The following is a 19696-nucleotide window of genomic DNA, read 5'->3' on the forward strand; positions in this document are numbered from 1 at the left end:
TGAGAAGCAGTTCTGCCTTTCTTACTACTTGTGACTCTAAGCAAGCCACTTGATCTCTCTGTGACTCAGTTTCCTCATCTGGTAAATGGGGATGATGGAGTTATGAAAATTATACGACTGAATACCTATAAAATGTTTTGATGAGTGCCTAGCCCATAGTGAGCCCTATATAACTTTTAGCTATTAGTGGTGCTGATTCAACAAATATTCATCAAATATATACATATATATATATAATATATATAATATATATATATATATATATATATATATATATATATATATATATATAATAGGCAAGGCATTGGCTAACTGTTAGATAGGTAGGGAGGACAGGAGTGAAGAGGAGAAGGTGAAAGTTGGAAAAGAAAGTCTAGGATAATGCTTTTTTTCCTGAGTTGCACGGACACTCAGTGAAATATTTTTACGTAGGGAAATACAGAAAGAGAAACAGGGAGTAGAACCCCGTGTGTTCAAGCTTTATGTTTTAATTTCCATTGGTTTATTTCTAGGTCTTTTCAACTGACCAGCATCTCTCAAAATGTGGAACACACAAATGTATATTATTTTTAAATAACTTTAAGGGCTAAGGAAAGCATATCTTTAAGTAGATTAGAAAAAGGATTCAAAAATGGGAAGAAGTAAAAGTTTATGGGATCATATTCCTATTCCAAACGATCCCTAAGAGAAAGTATTGGTGAAATTAGAAAATATGGCCAGAAGATGATATAATAATGGGTCTCTCATTCTACTTCCTATGACTAAGTTAAGCTGTGAGGGACTGCTTACTCCCTTTCTCCATGGACCCAACTGGGGTCATATTCTAGGTCTGAGCTGTGCAGTATTGCTTTTCTCCCTAAGTTAAAACAGCAAGTGTCCAAAGAATAATTTATATAACGACAGTGATGGATGTTAGATGTTTATATTGTTATTAATAATAACCATCAGCTACTCAGCACTTATGTGCAAGGCATTGTATTAGGGACTTTACATGTATTATTTAATTAAGTGGATTTTCATGTATCTGTAGATTATTAGTACAAGGTGATGCCTCAGAGCTAATATGGTCCATTTTATAAATGAGCAAACTGGATCCATGGAAAAGATCAGATAGCTTGCGAAAGATCTCATAGTGAGCTATTGTTACTAACAAGCTGGCAAGACCACAGACTGAAGAATAATCAACTGGACACTCGGAAACCATTCGGGTTCCTCAATCTTTTTTTCAGTTATTGGCAAAATTAAGTAATTTGTACAATTGTGTCTTTGCTCACAATTTAACTAACTCTGTACCTGACAATCTTTAAAAGGACAAAGTATAATTTTTAGAAGCATAGAAATTGTGTCCTTTTGTGTTTTATAAACCCAACCCACTTAGGTTTTTTTGAAAAACATAAATATTGTATGGAGCTGAACTACTCTTTTTTCTATTTTGATCCTTATTTGTATCTCTTTTTAATACCTTATTAATATTTTAGATAGAAAAATTATGATAGTATGTTCTCTCTCTCTCTCTCTCTCTCTGTATTGAAGAAAGGAATTTACTTAAAATTTCTACTTCCTGAAACAAGCTAAAGAAAAATAATCAGACAAGGGGGTGGGGTATTTTCCCTCTAGCTAAAATGGCCTGGTAAATACTCTGAGCAATCTCTTCCCTCTGTTCTCTCTGAGTTCTCTCACATGCTCTGCGTTCTGCTTCTTGAAAATCCAGCTGCTCTGGGCTGCAGCTTGGTCTCTGCCGAACATCTGATTTGAAACACTGCACTGAAGCCATCTGCTGTATTTGGGGAATAAAGGGTGGGGTGAGCAATGCTTTTTACAAATGTCTCCAAATAGGGCAATTGAGAGAAGGATAATAGGATGCGGGTGCCTGTCTGGTGCTCAGCCCCCTGGGAGGCCACCCAGAGGCTTCTCGGGGTATCTGTGCCCCTGCCTCACGCCAAGCTCGTTTCAGCTTATGCATCTTACGGTTCCTTGGCAGTAAGATATGTGTTATACCCTGACTAAACTGAACATTTCCAATGGTGAAGTGAGAATTCTGAATTTCAAAAACAGACTGTGATAGATTGAAAAGTTGCTATTCTTGAAAGATGTGCTGGAGCTCCTGGGCGTCCTTTGTGACACGGGTATCTGGAACAGCTATGATTCTTGTTTCCTTCCCGCACTGCAGACCCTCTTCCAACTGAGCTGGACGTGTGCCCTTCCCAGCTCTGTGCAGGGAATTTGGTGGGCTGTTCGCAGGTTTCATTGAACATCTGTAAATCCTCAGCTTGGGTATGCTTCCAGCTACTACTGTAATCTGTTCCTGGGATACAGCCCTCTAGGTTTTTAGCAGAGGGGGCTGGGGAGACATCTGTTTGCTGCTGCAAATAGAGGATTGAATAGTAAACTCAGTTTCCCATGTACTGTGGATCGCAATGAGGAACTCTTGGGAGGGAGGGAGGCCTCGTTTCCCATCTTTGGCACAACGTGCTCTCTTTTCTCAGAGAAGTGAAATCTCTGAGAATCATATTTGTCAAGTTATGGTAGATAAAGCATCCAGGGCTGCATGAGGTAGGGAAATTATGCATAACTTGTTTTTTTAAATGTTATTCTTTCTGGGAGAGGAGTGTGAGTCTAGGGCTGTGTCTGTGGGGCTCCCATAGACACCTAAACGAGACACATTGAATGAGTAGTGAGAGGATAGAAAGGCGGCTGACACTGACCTGGGGCAGAGGGTACAGAAGGCTTGGGGTGGAGGGCACAATAGGAAACCCCACTCAAAAAGTCTCTGTGCTGGGCTCTCTGTGCCAGTCCTTCCTGCTTATCTCCTCCTAGAGGCTGGGTCTGTGTGTGGCCAAGACCTGTTGAATTGCTGGCTTGTAGGCGCGTGGGTTTTCCAAAGAATTGGCTGATGGGTACTTCAGCCTCTGCACATAGCACAATTGCTCCATCTACGAGAAAAGCGACTCACCCCGTTCTCCTAGTGCTTCTGTGCCACTGGATGCATCGGGTCTGATGATTTCAAACCAACTTTTCAGCATGTTTGTCAGTCTATCAGGAGTAAATCTTTGCTAAGAGTTTTTCTTCCACTTCACAGAAATGTGAAGTACTCCCACATTTTTTCACACAGTCTGGGAAGTTCAAATAGTCTCTTCTAATCTGATAGTCAATTTAGAACTTTAAAATTGAAGAATCTCAAGTCAATAGAAAAGTCTTTGTTCTACTAAAAAAACCCATTAATTAAATTTTCTGAACATTTAAACCTCCCCCCACATCCTGCTCCTCCCCACCCGCAGAAAGGACACAGCAAGAGTAAACTGAAGCTACTTTGTGGTGACTCTGGAATTTTTCTGCTATCATCTGAATACTTTAAAAATGTATATGTTAATGGATTTAAATTGAAGGCCTCCTCCTCTGGCTGGAGTGCCCTGAGGAATTGTCTTCTCTTTATAAGAGGAAACAGTAATCCCTAGGAAGTCTTCGGTTCAAAAACCCCAGGCTGGGGTGGCCGGTTAGCTCAGTTTGTTAGAGCTCGGTTCTTATAACACCAAGGTTGGAGGTTCGATCCCTGCATGGGCCACTGTGAGCTGCACCCTCCACAACTAGATTGAAACAACTACTTGACTTGGGTCCTGGAAAAACACACTTAAAAAAAACACTTAAAATAAATAAAAGTTTAAAAACAACAACAACAACAACAAAAACCACACAAAAACCCAGGCTGACAGTTTAACTTAATACATAAAAATAATAATAACAACAAATGCCATTTATTAGCTTCTTATTATTGGCCAGACCATTTATGAATGCTACCTTAAATCCTAAAACATATCTTCAAGCGATTATTATTATCATCCCCATTTTAAAGAATAAAAATATTGAAGCTCAGGGTTGAGTTGATTAAACTAATATAGAATTGGAACTCAGCTCTGTCTGAATCCAAATCTCATGATTCTTATTAATGTCTCTTCCTGGGGTTAATTGCATTCTCCACGAGGACTAAGAATGTTGAGCACATTGCAGTTGAGCGACATTGGTAATTAAGATAGTAGAGGTGGTAATCATAGCATTTGCTTATTAATTACATAGCAGTGGCTTACTAATTACAAGAGCTATTACATGCATTACCTTACTTACTTCTCACAACTCAATAGCATGTCTTCCTTGACCTTCAAGTCATCCTAACACAGTGATATGCCTTGGAGTCACTGATAAGTGCCAGGACATACACTATTTCCCCCAAAATAAGACCTAGCCATACAATCAGCTCTAATGTGTCTTTTGGAGCAAAAATTAATATAAGACCTGGTATATTATATTATTATATTATATTATATTATATTATATTATATTATATTATATTATACCTGGTATTATATTATAGTAAAATAAGACTGGGTCTTATATTAATTTTTGCACAAAAAGATGCATTAGAGCTGATTGTCTGGTTAGGTCTTATCTTTGGCGAAACATGGTAGTAGAGTTGCCTACCGCAATTGCCCAAGACCTAGGTACCAGGACACACTTTCTTCATTCCTGACCTGTTTTTGTTTGGTTCTATTGCCACAGTTCCAAATCCAAAGGATATCCTCTTTCACTGTCAACCTAGCTTTTGTCTTTTTGATTTGTTAACTGCGCTCATTTGACCCACAATGCCAGGTTTTTTATTGCCATTCACTCTGATGTTATTTGACTGACCTGGTAGGACAGCCCACCCAGAACCAAATTAGATTGGAAGGTCAGATTGGAAAGTCAGGGAGGAAACCTTACCATGACTTAGCTTAATTGGGGAGGTCAGCTGGATCATTTCCTAGAGTGTCAATAAATCAGAGTGCTACAATACCTTTGGGGTCTAAACTATCCCTGAAAATATAAAAAGGTAGAGAAAAATGGTATTTCTAGAACTCTTCTCAAGAAGAGTTCTGTATATATTGATGAGGCAGAAAAAGAGTTAACAAAAAGTGAGCCCAAGGGGGATTAGCAAAAGGTAATTTGATCAGCACTTTGCACTGTTCTGTCCACTCCCGGGCACCACCCAAGCCTGTGTCCACTCCCCAGGGATTGCCTAGGCTCATCCCCTAGAGATAAATTTTTCTGTCTAAATGTTCCTAGAAAAAAGAGATAAGACCCTGACCAGAATTATGTAGTTTTTAGTGCTTGTGCAGGCTCTGCTGGAGCCTACCTGTAACTTGAACTCCAGTTTCATTATAATGTAATTAGAATAAAATGAACATTATGGCTTGCACCTTCCCCCCATGGGTTTTTCTGTATGCATTATGGGTAAGAGCATGTGCAGAAAGAAACTAGTTATATATCCAGCATATATCAATCAAATGACCTCAGTCTATACGTAAAATATCCTGAGTTTGGACATCACATCTTTGGCTGTAAGAAAATTTACCTACACTTTCCTATATAAGAAAAAGCTAATCTAAAGTCTGGCATAGCCATCTTCTATAGACACTGCTATGGGCATCCTTGCTGCCTAACTTTCAATAAATCTTTCCTTGCTTTCTTACTTTTCTGAGTCTTGTGAATGCTTTCACGTTCTGAGAATGACCAGGGGTATCCAAAGACAATACGCATATTATAAGAAAAACACAGACAAACTGCTTTGGAGGGGAAGGTGATAAGACACCCAAGGCAATTTCTTGAGTAGCACTCGTTGGCAAAAGCTAAAATGCTAAGAAAAAAGAGGGGAGATATAATTAACTTGCTTACAGCTCAAGCTCCTCTTTCTCATCTCAGCCTTCAACATTTCCTGTAGATGATGTGGAACAGATATTAAACAAATAAAGCAACACCTGATGGAGGACCACCAAGCAGCTAGCTTACTGGGTCACCAATATGTCTTGGTCTGATGCTGACCCCATCAGTTCCAGGACCTAGATGTTACAACAAGTCTCCTCGGTTGGTACTCAAATACTAGCCCTTTCCTAGTCCTATGAGATTGATTTAGACTGGATGTAGGTATCATCACCATCATCATCATCATCATCACATTATCTGATGAGGAGCTCTAAAAGGTCAAGTGAAATACTCAAGGCCATTCATCCAGGAAAAAAAGTGATGACATCTAAAACTTCACTATGATCCCCCATAGCAGTATACCTTGAAAGGAAAACTAGAGCTATTCCAAAAATGTAAAATGGTCATAGAGAACAACACTGATTTTACATGTATCCTGCTAAATGAACTCTTTCTGTATCTCTTCCTAGTATGTTAGGAATGCTTATTTCTTAAAAGCATTCTAGCTTATGCTCAGAGAAAGTGAATCACACTAGTACTTTCCTCTTGTTCTAGAACACATTCTCAGTGAATGATAATGAACACATATATCTTCCGTGACCACTTTAGAGGGCACTTTCATATTCTTTCTCACAAGGGCACTGCCATCATATCTCCAGCTGACCAAGAGTTAGGTTGGGTTCCCTTGGTTCAGGAATATTTCCATTGAAGTGTCTGAAGAGTTCTTCTTCTTAGGATTTTATCAGCTCCTCAAAGGTTGAGGGGAGAGGAGATTAAGATGACCTGTGAAATGAACCATACATATCACATCAAAAGTGAACTTAAGTTTAAATATATTTTAAAAATTCAAACCATATACAGTCATCTTTCTGATGTGAGGGTTCTAATCCATTCTCACTAGAGTGCTGTTAGTGCTCTAAAGCTGGAATTGTTTGGGATGGTGATGTCCTTCTTCAGTCACTCTCATGCCTCCTCTCCTTTGCTGGATCTTCTGCACAAAGGACTCCACGGCTCCCCGGTCCAAAGGCAGTGTTCTGGGCCCTCCTCTAGGAGTGCGGGTGTCAGCTGAATCCTGCCCACTGTATTGTAATATAAGAAGTCCATATGGACTGTGGGGCTGCTTGTGAAGTCATGGGACCACTGAAGGCAATGTAACTCATAGTTTGTCTTTCTCAACCAGAGAATAAAGCACATTTGGCTCTAGCAGAACTGGAGGGGATAGGTATCTCTCCTGTTACACCTGTTTAAAATTAACAAAGAGTAACAGTCTACAGAAGACCCTTTCAAAAACATTTAAAAAGAAAAAGTAATAAAAAGAAAAGAAAATTAAAAAGTGAGGAGGAGGTTGAGAAAGCAGACCCAGACCTTCCACCCTTGTTTCAACCAGATGTGCTCTGTCATTATCTTTTTTTATATACTGGAGTTTTTCTGAGTAAAATTTTCATTGAAAAAAGGAGTCTGCTACAAAGACAAAAAAACTGAAAACCATTTATCTTGTTCAGTCCCTTCATTACACAGATGAGTAAAATGTGCTATGAGTAGGTTTTAAAAGATAGGGAATATCAGAAATACTATACATTATCTTTTTCCTTTTTTGGATAAATAAAATATATTATGGGGTATAATGACCTGTTACCACTAGATATATTAGGGTCAAATATGATCTATATTCATACAGCCTGTCGAGAAAATATTATTCCCCTCCTTTGTCAGGGGTGGGTGTGGGGGCAGGGGCTGTTCAATCCACTCAAGACAGATGAGAAAAATTCCTTGGGAATAGTCTTTTTCCTTAGAAGTGTTTCATATACTGCAAAGTTGCTGCCATATGGTTCCTATAAATGGTTCTGCCGAAATTCTCGTGGTTCTCACAAGAGCTCCTATCTCTTCTGTTCTTTAAATCTCCTGCTGTGGGTGGCAGACATGGGAGAGGCAGACAAGCTGCAAAGGGAAGTCAGTGAAGTAAAATTATAAGCCTACAATTGTGTTTGTGTCAGTGTAGATGGGGTCTCTCCTCTTCGGTTCACTTGTAGAAATGGGTGTGAGAATCTGTAGGGGTTTCTGGAAGAGATCTCATGGAAGTCAGTTTAGAAGCTGGAGAAGCAAAAGGCAAGTGTTAAGTCACTTGGAAGACCTCGGTGGAGGGGTGAGGCAGTGGGGGTGGGGTTTTGGGGAAGCTTTTGGGGATTATTAGTTTCTCAAGAAAAGAGAACAGTACTTGGAGGCTGGTCCGCATTTGTAAAACAACGTAACAACATATAGAAAGAGACAACATACAGAAAGAGCACCATTCTTATTATATGTCCTGGAAGGCAGGGGAGAAACAGGCTTGGTGTCCATGTGAGGATTGTGTATTTTCTCACTTACATTGCTGCTTTGAGTCCCTTCTGTTTCTTGGTGAGCTGTATTATAGTTTTTCCTCCACACCCATATCCTAAATTCCATGTATTCAAGTGAATGACAACTTCCTATTGTAGAAAATCTCAAAATACTCTTGAAGTTCACTGGACATCACAAGCTAGGCTCGTGGTCTGCGGTTGTAGAACATAAGCTATTGCTTGCCAATTTTGGACTGCACATTTTAAAATAAATTCCTTGAGATTAATAAACACTTATTACCGTGTTTCCCTGAAAATAAGACCTAGCCAGACAATCAGCTCTAATGTGTCTTTTGGAGCAAAAATTAATATAAGACCGGGTATTGTATTGTATTGAATTATATTATGTTATATTATACCTGGTCTTATAGTAAAATAAGACTGGATATTATATTTTATTATATTACATTATATTATATTATACTACACTTTGTTTTATGATAAAATAAGACCGGGTCTTATATTAATTTTTGTTCCAAAAGACTCATGAAATCTGATTGTCTGACTAGTTCTTATTTTCAGGGAAACACGGTAGCTCTGGAAGGGTGCTTGCTAAGTTGGGTATGGATTCATTTTGTATACATTGTGTGTGCATTGGTTTTATTTTTAATTTTTAATAATAACTTATGTGGATCATCTGTTTTTATTTTGCTGTCACTGTTCAAAGTAGGTAAGGTGAAAAGAGAATTTTGCCATCTGCAACTCATACCAAGAATTATACTAAAGAAATAAAATCCTAGCCCAGGTTTGCTTAGCCCAATCAGTCCCATGGGGGTTATGTTTCTGACCTAATGTCACTTCTGTCCCAGTTGGCATGCTGTGGACTCATCAAGAGAAGATTTCCCTAACATGTTAGAGAACAGTGAGGTGAAATAAATGTTGCCATGGCATAGCATCCATGCTGGTCCTCATTCTAACCCGAGGTCTGTTTGTGTAAGTTCTGTGGGTGATCTATCCGTGGCTTGGTAAGTGTTTTCCACTGCACTCTTCCGTGGCTCCTGTTCCTGAACCAGTGGGGAGTATGTTGTGTTTCTGATGTGGGCTTGGGGGCTGAGACAGTGAATGGCTCTCACTCCTTCTATTTGAATTGTTTTTGCATGCTTGAATACGAGGTAATTAAGTACATCCTTGCAGCATATAGAAAACAATAACACTCTCCTCCTTGCCTCTATTCTGGGGGAGTGCAATCCCTTAAACTACCAGGTTGTCTTGTCCAATGAGTTACTGTTTTTCAAAAGATAGCCTGAACGGCATCCTTTATAATTAAGGCTTCTGGCTTTCAGTTTAAAGTGATATTTGCGAGTAAAAGCCTGCCAGAAAATAAATAAATAAAAGCAGGCTTACTGTTAAATATTGATTTAAGCTCAGAAACGGGCTCCAAATTTTGTTACACCAGTCTTGATCTCCATGGCCTCTGGGTGCCTGTTTCAATTTGGTCAAATTGAAATGGGGAGGGGAAATGCCAGGCTAACAGCAAGGTGATCCAATATAGTTGGATGACTTGTATTTGATGAAAAAAAAACCAGGCAAAGTTTTCTGCAGATCCTGGGGACAAATGAACTGGGCTCAGATAAAATCCAAGCTGATGGGCATCTTAAGCTAGCCCATGAGGTGACTTGAGCCAGAGATTATTTGTTTGAAACGTGCAAAATATTGAGTTATCTTTTGAGGGCTTTTTTCCCTGTCTGCATAACTTGCTAAATAATTTCTTTATCCCCTACCTGGAAGTTTTCTCCTATCCAGGGAAAGATATGGTTCTCAGAAGAATTTTCTCCTCCAGAATGTAGATGCTTGAGATTTGTTAGGATCCACTTCTGTCTCCAACAAGAGAAGGCAAACAGGAAGGGGAGGGTTAAAAGTTCCTGAAAAAAGGGTCCTTGATGACACTGAACTGCGTGGGTATGAAGTGTCCAAGATCCATTGGTTTGACAACCTCTGCTTCTGGTGCCTCTTCTCATCTATAAAGTTAACAAGAGCTGATAAGACGTGATGCGGCAGGGTATTTCCAGACTCATAAATACTTCACAATACCATTTTCTCACAATCAGATACACAAGTTTGCCAAGTGTGGATGTTGCTGGATGTTCACTCTGCACTGGTTAACAAAAGCCCTGCCTTCAAATCAGCAGATATGTGGCCTTGAGGGGCTCATTGTTTGCTATTGCACCTTGCTTTCAAATGCATGTTCTAATTCGAGTGAGAGAGTTGGTATTTGACCTCTATAAAGTGCTGCTGTCTACCTTGAAAATATATTGCTATGTGCTAAGGGCCAAAAAGCATCCATCTTAGCCACAGTCTCATATTCTTTCTCATTCTCCAGCCCTGCCGATGCCCTTGTGTTACTTTGTATTAGGTTGGTGCAAAAGTAATTGTGGTTTACAAGGTTAAAAATATTTGCAAAAGCTGCAATTACTTTTGCATCAAACTTTACTTCACACTGTGGACAGTAGAATCAGGAGCCGAAGGGTGTATTAACTTGAAACAGACCTCTATCTTGATAGAACTGCCTGTACTCAGGCTTAAACACAGCGACCTCAATGTCCTGAGGCTGAGCCTCACCTTGCGCTATCACAGGCTCTAAAACTTAAGTCCAGCTTTGGCATCTCCCATAGCTAACCCAATTCCCAACAATAACACAGAGTGGTGTGGAGGCACAAGTCAGCCAGGGAACAACACTTTCCCCCTGATGTAATCAAACGGAGAGCATGGATATCACTTGATTAACAGCTGCAGTATTAATTTCCCTTTTTGGTTGCTTGACTCACAGCAAGAATCATGTCAAGGCAGCAGAGAAGCAATTAAATTGATTTTAATCTTTGTCAGAGAAGATAACATTCCTCTTTCTCTTCTCATTTAAATAATTAAAATTTCAGTAGGTATTATTTCTGGCTTTAAAGAAATTGGTATCTTAATGTAATAGAATCCTTGTAATTATATACTTAATGGTTCTTAATAAGTTAATCATGGTTTTTCATTTAAAATGTATTTTTTACTTATTAAACTTTTATTTGTCATGGAATCTTTGCTTTTAAGGAGAAGGGGGAAAACACAAAGACTGATAGGTATAAAACAGTTATGTCATTTCTCCTTATTAATCCTTTCAACAGCTATCTCATCCTCCTTTTGTGGTATGTTGGACTTAAGTTTGAAGTAATATTTTAACATTTTAATACATTTAAAAGAAACCCACTTCTTTTAATGACAACATGTTTAATTTTAATAATGATGGAGTTTTTGGCTTCTATGAAAATTCCTTCTAGAACATCATATGTATTTAAATTGTGTGAAGATCCTTTAAATTTAAAATATCATTAAGGTCTTAGAGAAATATTGAAAAAAATATTGCAAGTAGTTTTGTTCTTTTTGATATTCAGTCAAGTATTACATAGTTATTTTATCCTGACTCCGATATTGTGAAAGGCATTATGGACATTTCAGAGAAAAGAAAATAGGGTCAGAATTCAGAGATCAAGTGTCAATTGCAATGCATGTGTAGCCCGCAGGATACTGAGCATTGCATAATTTAATTGCATTCAACCTGAGTCCCTACCATTGGGATGAGTGACTCCTGAAACAGATAACGTGTTATCTCAGAGAGAGACTAGTTCTCAATTCAGACCCCAATCAAGAAGTGAGCTTTTCACCGAAAGGTCTCAAAAATGCTTCCTCTTTCAGGATGGCAGACAGTGATTAAGAGGGAAGAGCACACAATCCACAGATACCATGGACTTTGGACCTGAAACATGAAGGTTAGAGAGAGGCCAACTCATCATCTTGGAGCCAGCCCCTTTACTGAGGGTTTCAGAAGGGTGCAGTTTTCTGAGATATCAATTGATAAGGACTGAGTTCTTTAACTGATATCTTAAGAAGAGGGCTCCTGCTGGTCTATGAACTGCGAATTGCAAACTGTCGCTTCTTCTGGGTGGACAGGTTACAAAAATACACCTCTTCTGCCTGGTATGGCTAGCAGAGAACAGACTCGATTTCAGCTCCTTCTCTTCCCCCTCCCTACACCTCCGCCAATTTGGATGCATCTTTTAAGTGCATGGTTTGAAAACAGGCATAAGCAAAGACTAGTGACTTCTGAAACAAATTCTGAAGCAAGGGGTGAATATATTAATGCAGATGGCAGAGGAGGTGAACAGTATGGGCAGACAGAAGCATCACAAAGACTGCCAGGAGAATGCTCTAGACCAACTCATAGGAGACACTTTACCTCTTGGCCATGTTGAATTATCACTGGTTTATTAGCACTTGGAAACACGCTGTATGTCTTTTCTAGTTTGTTATACACGCTGTATGTCTTTTCTAGTTTGTTATAGAGTATAGTCATATATCACTTAGTGATGGGGATACATTCCGAGAAATACATCATTAGGTGATCTTGTTCTAGGAATATCACAGAGTGCACTTACAGAAACCTAGAGGGTAGAAACTACTAATGTAATTGTGTGTGCTCTACTTTTCTATGTCTGGCAGTGCTGTAGGTTTGTTTACAGCTGCATCACTATAAACACATGAGCAATGCATCCACTACAAATTTATGACGGTCACAGCATCACTAGGTGACAGGAATTCTTCAGTTCCATTATAATCTCATGGGACCACCGCTGTATATGTTGTCTCTTGTTAATCAAAATGTCATTATGTGGCGCATGGCTGTATGTATGTGTGGTTCTCATTATAGAGTGTATCATTAGTCTCATTTAATCTTGAGGCTGTTTCTTCCTACATGACTGTTACACTGAAGATTCTAGAGCCCAGAATATTCAAAATCAGCATTCTTCAGGGTGGGTGTATGTTTGCACAAAATCTGAGGCATGGGAGAAAGATAGGAGGAAGAGGGAAGAGGAAATCTTTTAGGCAAGGTATGGAGGTGTACAAGAGTATGGAATCTTTTAGGAACTGGTTTTGGACCTGGATTAACTCTAAATGTTCCTGGAGATACTGAGTTGATTATGGCACATTGCCTGCCCCAGAGGACCTAGAAGTATTGTCACACTTCCCCTATTTGATTCTCACACAAATTCCATAAGTTAAGTAGGAGACATCTTATCAATAACTAACTGTAGGTGAGCTGATGTTGGACCCCAGCCTGGGGGCCAGCCTGAGCCTTTCAACTAGACCGAAAAAGGGGGATAGATTTTCCCTCTCTCCCTAGGCCAGAGCAGCAAACATTTTCTAAAAAGCATTGTTATTATAATGATTATGATTATTAATTATCAGTCAGTGAAGGTGGAGGAGGAGAGTACAGTCAGGTACTCCCTTCGTTTCTCTCTACTATCAGTGAACATGAAAAATTCTTGCAAGATGAGTTAACAGGAGTGAAATGCAATGAAAAGTGTTTATATGAGCAGAGTAAAGTTGACTAAAGGAGCGCTAAGTATTTTTATGTCTATAAAGTTTATTTAAAAATAAATTGTTACAAAATTAACTCATTCTGCCAAGTGAGTTTTCTGCTAACAACTATATACCTCTCCCAAGAACACTGACCACAAGAGCATATTTCTAAAGGGACTACCGCTGTTCAGGGATTTGTCTCATTTATTCTTTTGCCCCAGTCCCTAGCATAATGGGCTAGAGGATTCATTCGACAAATGTTTATTGAGGACCTATTATATGTTAGACATTATTCTAGAAACTTAGGATATAGCAGTGAACAAAATAGGTAAGACTCCTACTCTAGAGCTTATATTCTGGTGGAATAATTCAGTATTTACACAAGTCAATAAACAAGCATGATTTATGTTATGAGGAAAATTAAACAGGGGATGTGACAATAACTAGATGGGGATGATTCAGATGTGAGGCTTCTCTTTATGGAAGTGACATTTGAACTGATACCTGAATGTCAAGATTCAAAAGTAAGAAAAAGCTTGGTGTATCTTGAAGATGAAAAAGAAGGGTAATGTGGCTTACAGCTCAATGGGCAACGTGAGACAAGGGGTGTATAGATGAATGGGAGGGATGCAGAGGTGGTCATGTCAGGGAGGGGGATAAAAGAGTTAGGCAAGGTATAAAGCTGATCCACACTTCTGCTGGGGTGTTGAGTACACGCTCCTGCTAAAGTTTCCAAAACCTATAATATAAAAAATATTTGTGCTCCAAAGGACTGCATTAAAAAAGTGAAAAGAGAACCCACAGGATGGGAAAAAATATTGGCAAATCATATATCTGATAAGGTACTTATGTCCAGAATATATAAAGAACATTTACAACTCAATAATAAAAACAAAAATAATCCAATTAAAAATAAGGCAAAGGATCTGAATAGACATTTCTGAAGGAAAATATACAAATGGCCAATAAGCAAATAAAAAGATGCTTGGCATCATTAGTTACCAGAGAAATGCAAATCAAAATCCTGAGCTACCCCTTCATACACACTAGGATGGCAATAATAAAAAAGTCAGATAATAACAAGTGTTGTCAAGGATGTGGAGAAATCAGAATCCTCATTCCCTTATGGGAATGTAAATGGGATGTTAAATGGTATAGTCACTTTGGAGAAAAATCCAGTAGTTCCTCAAATGATTAAACATAGAGCTACTGTATATACCATCAATTCTATTCCTAGGTATATACCCAAGAGAAATGAAAGCATTTGTCCACATGAAAACATGTACACAAATATTTACAGTGGCATCATTCATAATAGCCAAAAGGTAGAAACAAACAAAATGTCCATCAACTGACAAATGAATAAACAAAATGTGGCATAGTCATACAATGAAATTTTATTTGGCTATAAAAAGGAATGAAATATTGATCCATGCTACAGCATGGATGAACCTCAAAAATGTTATGCTAAGTGAAAGGAGGCAATCACAAAAGACCACATATTATATGATTCCATTCATATCAAATTTGCAGAACAGGGAAATCTATACAGACAGAAAGTAGATTAGTAATTGCTTAGGGGATGGTGGATATGGGAAGAAAGAGGGGAGATAGCTAAAGTATACAGTGTTTCTTCTTGAGGTGATGAAATATTCTAAAATTGACTGTGGAGATGGTTACACATATCTCTGAATATACCAAAACCCATTGAATTGTACACTTGAAATGGGTGAATTGTATGGCATGTGAATTATGTCTCAATAAAGCTGTTAAAAATAACGTTGACCGCTCCCCCCAACCAAGGGTACACTTCACACTCTCTGAAAGTTTCAGGTTCTTCAGATAAAATATACTAGAATATCTCTGTGCCCAACAGCAGAATCATCAATGAAGCTATTCTTAAAACAAAGCTTTCCTTCCTAAAACATGGGAAAGAAACAACACCTTGAACACTGAGGGAAACCCATAAGTATCTATTTTGCACCACTGCATGATAAAAGCAGCTTTCTTCTTCCACTCATTAGCAATACTCAAAAATATATACTAACTTTTTGCCTGCTAATAAGAATATTTGCATTTGTTCTTTGTACCAACCATGTGAGCCCTATTTATTCCCATTATATCTCTGCACCTCTGGTCCAACTGAACTGTATTTGGAAAGCAGGTAGAGAACTGTTCTGGGAAAAACATAATGCTAAAAAGTGGGAGTACTATATATATGAGAACTTATTTAAATTAATGCATTTGGAATCATGGATTTCTAAGTGTGTCTGGAAATTGGAATCTGTTTCAGTTTCCTAGATGACAGGAAGTTAGCCATTGTATTCCACAACCAATAACGTGTGGTTTGTCCTGCAGATGATATTACTCATTGCAGAAGCAAATTTTAAGCCCTTTACATTTTTAAGATAAAAAAAATCTTATTCATCTTTGTACTCTTTATAAGTTAGTGTTTTTATACAATGTGTAAATTGAATTAGAATAGATGCTAAAGTCAAGAAAAAAATAAGATTTTTATTAAAATATAGCTAACATACAAAACTATATTAATTTCAGGTGTACACATAGTTATTCAACATTTATGTACCTAAAGAAGTGATCACCATGATAAGTCCTGCAACGGTGTGGCCCCCTACCACGCCATCACAATATTATTGACTATATCCCCCATGCTCTACCTTACATCCCTATGACTTCTTTGTTCTATATCTGGAAATTTGGACCTCTTATTCCCCTTTGTCTTCCCTCCCTTTTTGATTTTTCAATTACAGTCGACATTTGATATTGTTTTATATTAATTTCAGGTGTACAGTGTAGTGGTTAAACATTTATATAATTTAAGAAGTCATCCCCTGACTACTCTAGTACCTACCTAGCACTATACATAGTAATTACCATATTATTCACTATATTCTCTCTGCTTTACTTTACATCCCCATAGTTATTTTGTAATTACCAGTTTCTATTTAATGCCTTCACCTTTTTCACCACCCCACCCAAATCCCCTTCCATCCGGCAACCATCAACATGTTCTCTATATCTATGACTTGTTTCTGTTTCATTTGTTTGCTTATTTTGTTTGTTAGAGTTCATATATAAGCTAAATCACATTGCATCTGTCTTTCTCTGTCTGATATACTTCACTTAGCATAATACCTTCAAGGTCCATCCATGCTGCTGGATATTCTCTGGTGGAGCAATATTCCTTTGTATATATGTACCACCTCCTCTTTATCCACTCATCCATTGATAGACACCCAGACTGTCTCCACATCTTGGCCATTGTAAACAATGCAGCAATGAACATATGGATGCACATGTCCCCTCAAAGTAGTGTTTTGGGTTTCTTTGGATAAATATCCAGAAGTGGGATTACTGGGTCCATCTTTGTCTCTTATTATAGCCTTTGTTTTAAAGTCTGTTTTGTCTGGTATAAGTATTCCTACACCAGCTTTTTGTTTGTTTGTTTGTTTCCATTTTCATAAAATATCTTTTTCCCATTTCTTTACTTTCAGTCTGGTTGTGCAATTTGATCTGAAGTGAGTCTTTTGTAGGCAGTATATGTAAGAGTTCTGTTTTCATAACCATTCAGCCAGTCTATATCTTTTGATTTGAGCATTTAATCCATTTACATTTAAAGTAATAATAGGCAGATATGTAGTTATTGCCATTTTATTATTCATATTTTTTATTTCTTTTCATCTTAAAAAAGTCCCTCTAAGATTTCTTGTAATACTGGTTTAATGTTAATGGACTCCTTTAGCTTTTGCTGGTGTAGAAAGCTCTTTATTTGTCCCTTGATTCTAAATGACAGCTTTGCTGGGAAGAGTAATTTGGTTGTAGATCCTTGCTTTTCATCACTTGGAATATTTCTTGCCAATCCCGTCTGCCCTGCAAAGTTTCTGTTGAAAAATCGGTTCACAGTTTTATGGGAGCTCACTTGAAGGTAACCACTTTTCTTTTGCTGCTTTTAAGATTCTCTCTTTGTCTTTAATCTTTAGTATTTTAATTATAATGTGTCTTGGTGTGGGCCTGTTTGGGTTCATCTTGTTTGGTACTCTCTGTGCCTCTTGGGCTTATATGTCTTTTTCCTTCACCAGGTTAATTATTTTTTCAAGTAGGTTTTCGATTCCTTGCTCTCTCTCTTCTCCTTCTGGTATCCCTATAATGTAAATGCTGGTATACTTGATGTTGTCCCAGAGGACCCTTAAACTATTGTTATTTTTGTGGATTATTTTTTCTTTTTGTGGTTCTGAATGGGTGTTTTCTGCTACTTTCTAAATTGCTGATTAAATTCTCTGCTTCATCTAATCTACTGTTGATTCTCTCTAATGTGTTTTTTATTTCAGTTATTTATTCCTTATTTCTGACTTTTAAAAATATTTTCTATCTCCATTTTTATGTTTCTTATCTCCTTGTTGAAGTTCTCACTGACATAATTGAGCATCCTTATAACCAGTGTTTTGAACTCTGTGTCTGGAAGATTGCTTGTCGCCATTGTGTTTAGTTCTTTTTCTGGAGCTTTGTTCTGTTCTTTTAGTTAGGACATGTTTCTTTTTCTCCCCATTTTGGCTGCCTCCTTGTGATTATTTCTATGCATTAAGTAGAGCTCCTGGTTTTAGTAGAGTGGACTTATATAGTAGGTGTCTTGTGGAACCCAGCAGCACACTCTCCCTGGTCATCAGAGCCGGGTGCTCCAGGTGTGTCCCTTGTGTGGGTTGTTTGTGCCCTCCTCTTGTAGTTGAGCCTTGGTTGCTGTTTGCACGTCAGTGGGAGGGATTGACTCTCGGGCTGATTGGTTGTGACTTTGGCCATGACTACAGAAACTGTTGTGCAGGGTTTGACTCTAGGGAGCAGGATTTGCTGTAGCAGGGCTCTAGTGCCTACTCTTGTGTCCTTTGGGAGAGTTATGCCCAGAGGCAGCTGGGCAATGCTTTGGCTGGGTACAAAACTCTCCACTGGGCGTGCCAGCACCAGGGTCTTTGGGAGGGTCCCCGCTGCAGGCCAAGTTCAACCACAGCCTGTGCCCTGCCTTTGGCCACCTGGCATGAGCTGCAGAGTAATCCACAGATGGTTGTTGCCTGCACTGGATTTGGAAGCGCCATGAGAGGCCAAGCCATGAAACGAGGTGGGCTGTAGAGAGTGCCAGGCTTAGGATTGCTCAGCCATAGGTATGGGACACGATGAAACCAGATGCTGCTTGTTTGGGTTTTGTGAACCTTTGAGAGATTTTAGGAAAGTCCACAGTATAAGTCAAGACCAGCCGTTTATACCAAAACATCACTGGAACTGGCTTGGTGTTCCTGAGGTTTGGATGGGACACAGTCTCTGAGAATCAAGGTGAAAAAATGGCGTTAGCCAGGTTGATGGAGACTCAGATATAGCAGATGCCTATATCTGCATGCTGGGATGGGTGAGGGCTCAACAAGAAACAATGGCTTTTGCCAACCTCTCCTGTCTGGGACAAAGCTGCCTCTCCAGCCCTCACCTTGAAGTCAGACAATTCAGTTTCTCCCCATATGTCCCTGGCACCTTTTGGACTTCTGCCCCAGCACTGGAACTCAGAGAGAATCAATCCAACAGCGAGTAATTCCATGCATAGGTCCTTTATGAGAAGGACCTTGGACTCCAGCCTCCCTCGTCTCACTCAGCCACAGTCTCCACTGATTTTCACAGCCAGAAGTTATGGGGGCTTCTCTCTCTCTCTGGCACTGAAACTCTGGGCTAGGGAGATTGCTGTGGGGCTGGGACCCCTTGCACTTCTGGGAGGTCCTCCACAACACAGGTATCCCTCCCAATTTTTAAGAGTAACACGTGGGTGTGGGACTAACCTGTTCCATGTCTTTGCCCCTCCTACCAGTCTTGAGGTGACTTCTATGTGTCTGGGTTGTAGAGTTTCAAGAAAAATATATTTTTTTAAATTAAAATTTATTGCGGTGACAATGACTAGTAAAATTGCATAGGTTTCAAGTGTATAATTCTGTAATACATCATCTATCACATTGCGTGTTGACCACACAGAGTCAGTTCTCCTTTCATCACCATATATTTGATCCCCTTTTTCCTCTTCTACCAGCCCCTCTCCCCTCTTACCCTCTGGTAACCACTAAACTGTTGTCTGTGTCTATGAATTTTTGCTTGTCTGTTTGTTTGCCTTGTTCCTTTGTTGCTTTCAGTTTTATATCCCACATATCAGTGATGTCATAAGGTTCTCTGTGTGACTTTTTCTGTCTGACTTATTTTGCTTAGCA

This window comes from Rhinolophus sinicus, chromosome 7, assembly GCF_057876585.1.
Source record: "Rhinolophus sinicus isolate RSI-liver-muscle chromosome 7, RSI-T2T, whole genome shotgun sequence".
Taxonomy (NCBI): Eukaryota; Metazoa; Chordata; class Mammalia; order Chiroptera; family Rhinolophidae; genus Rhinolophus; species Rhinolophus sinicus.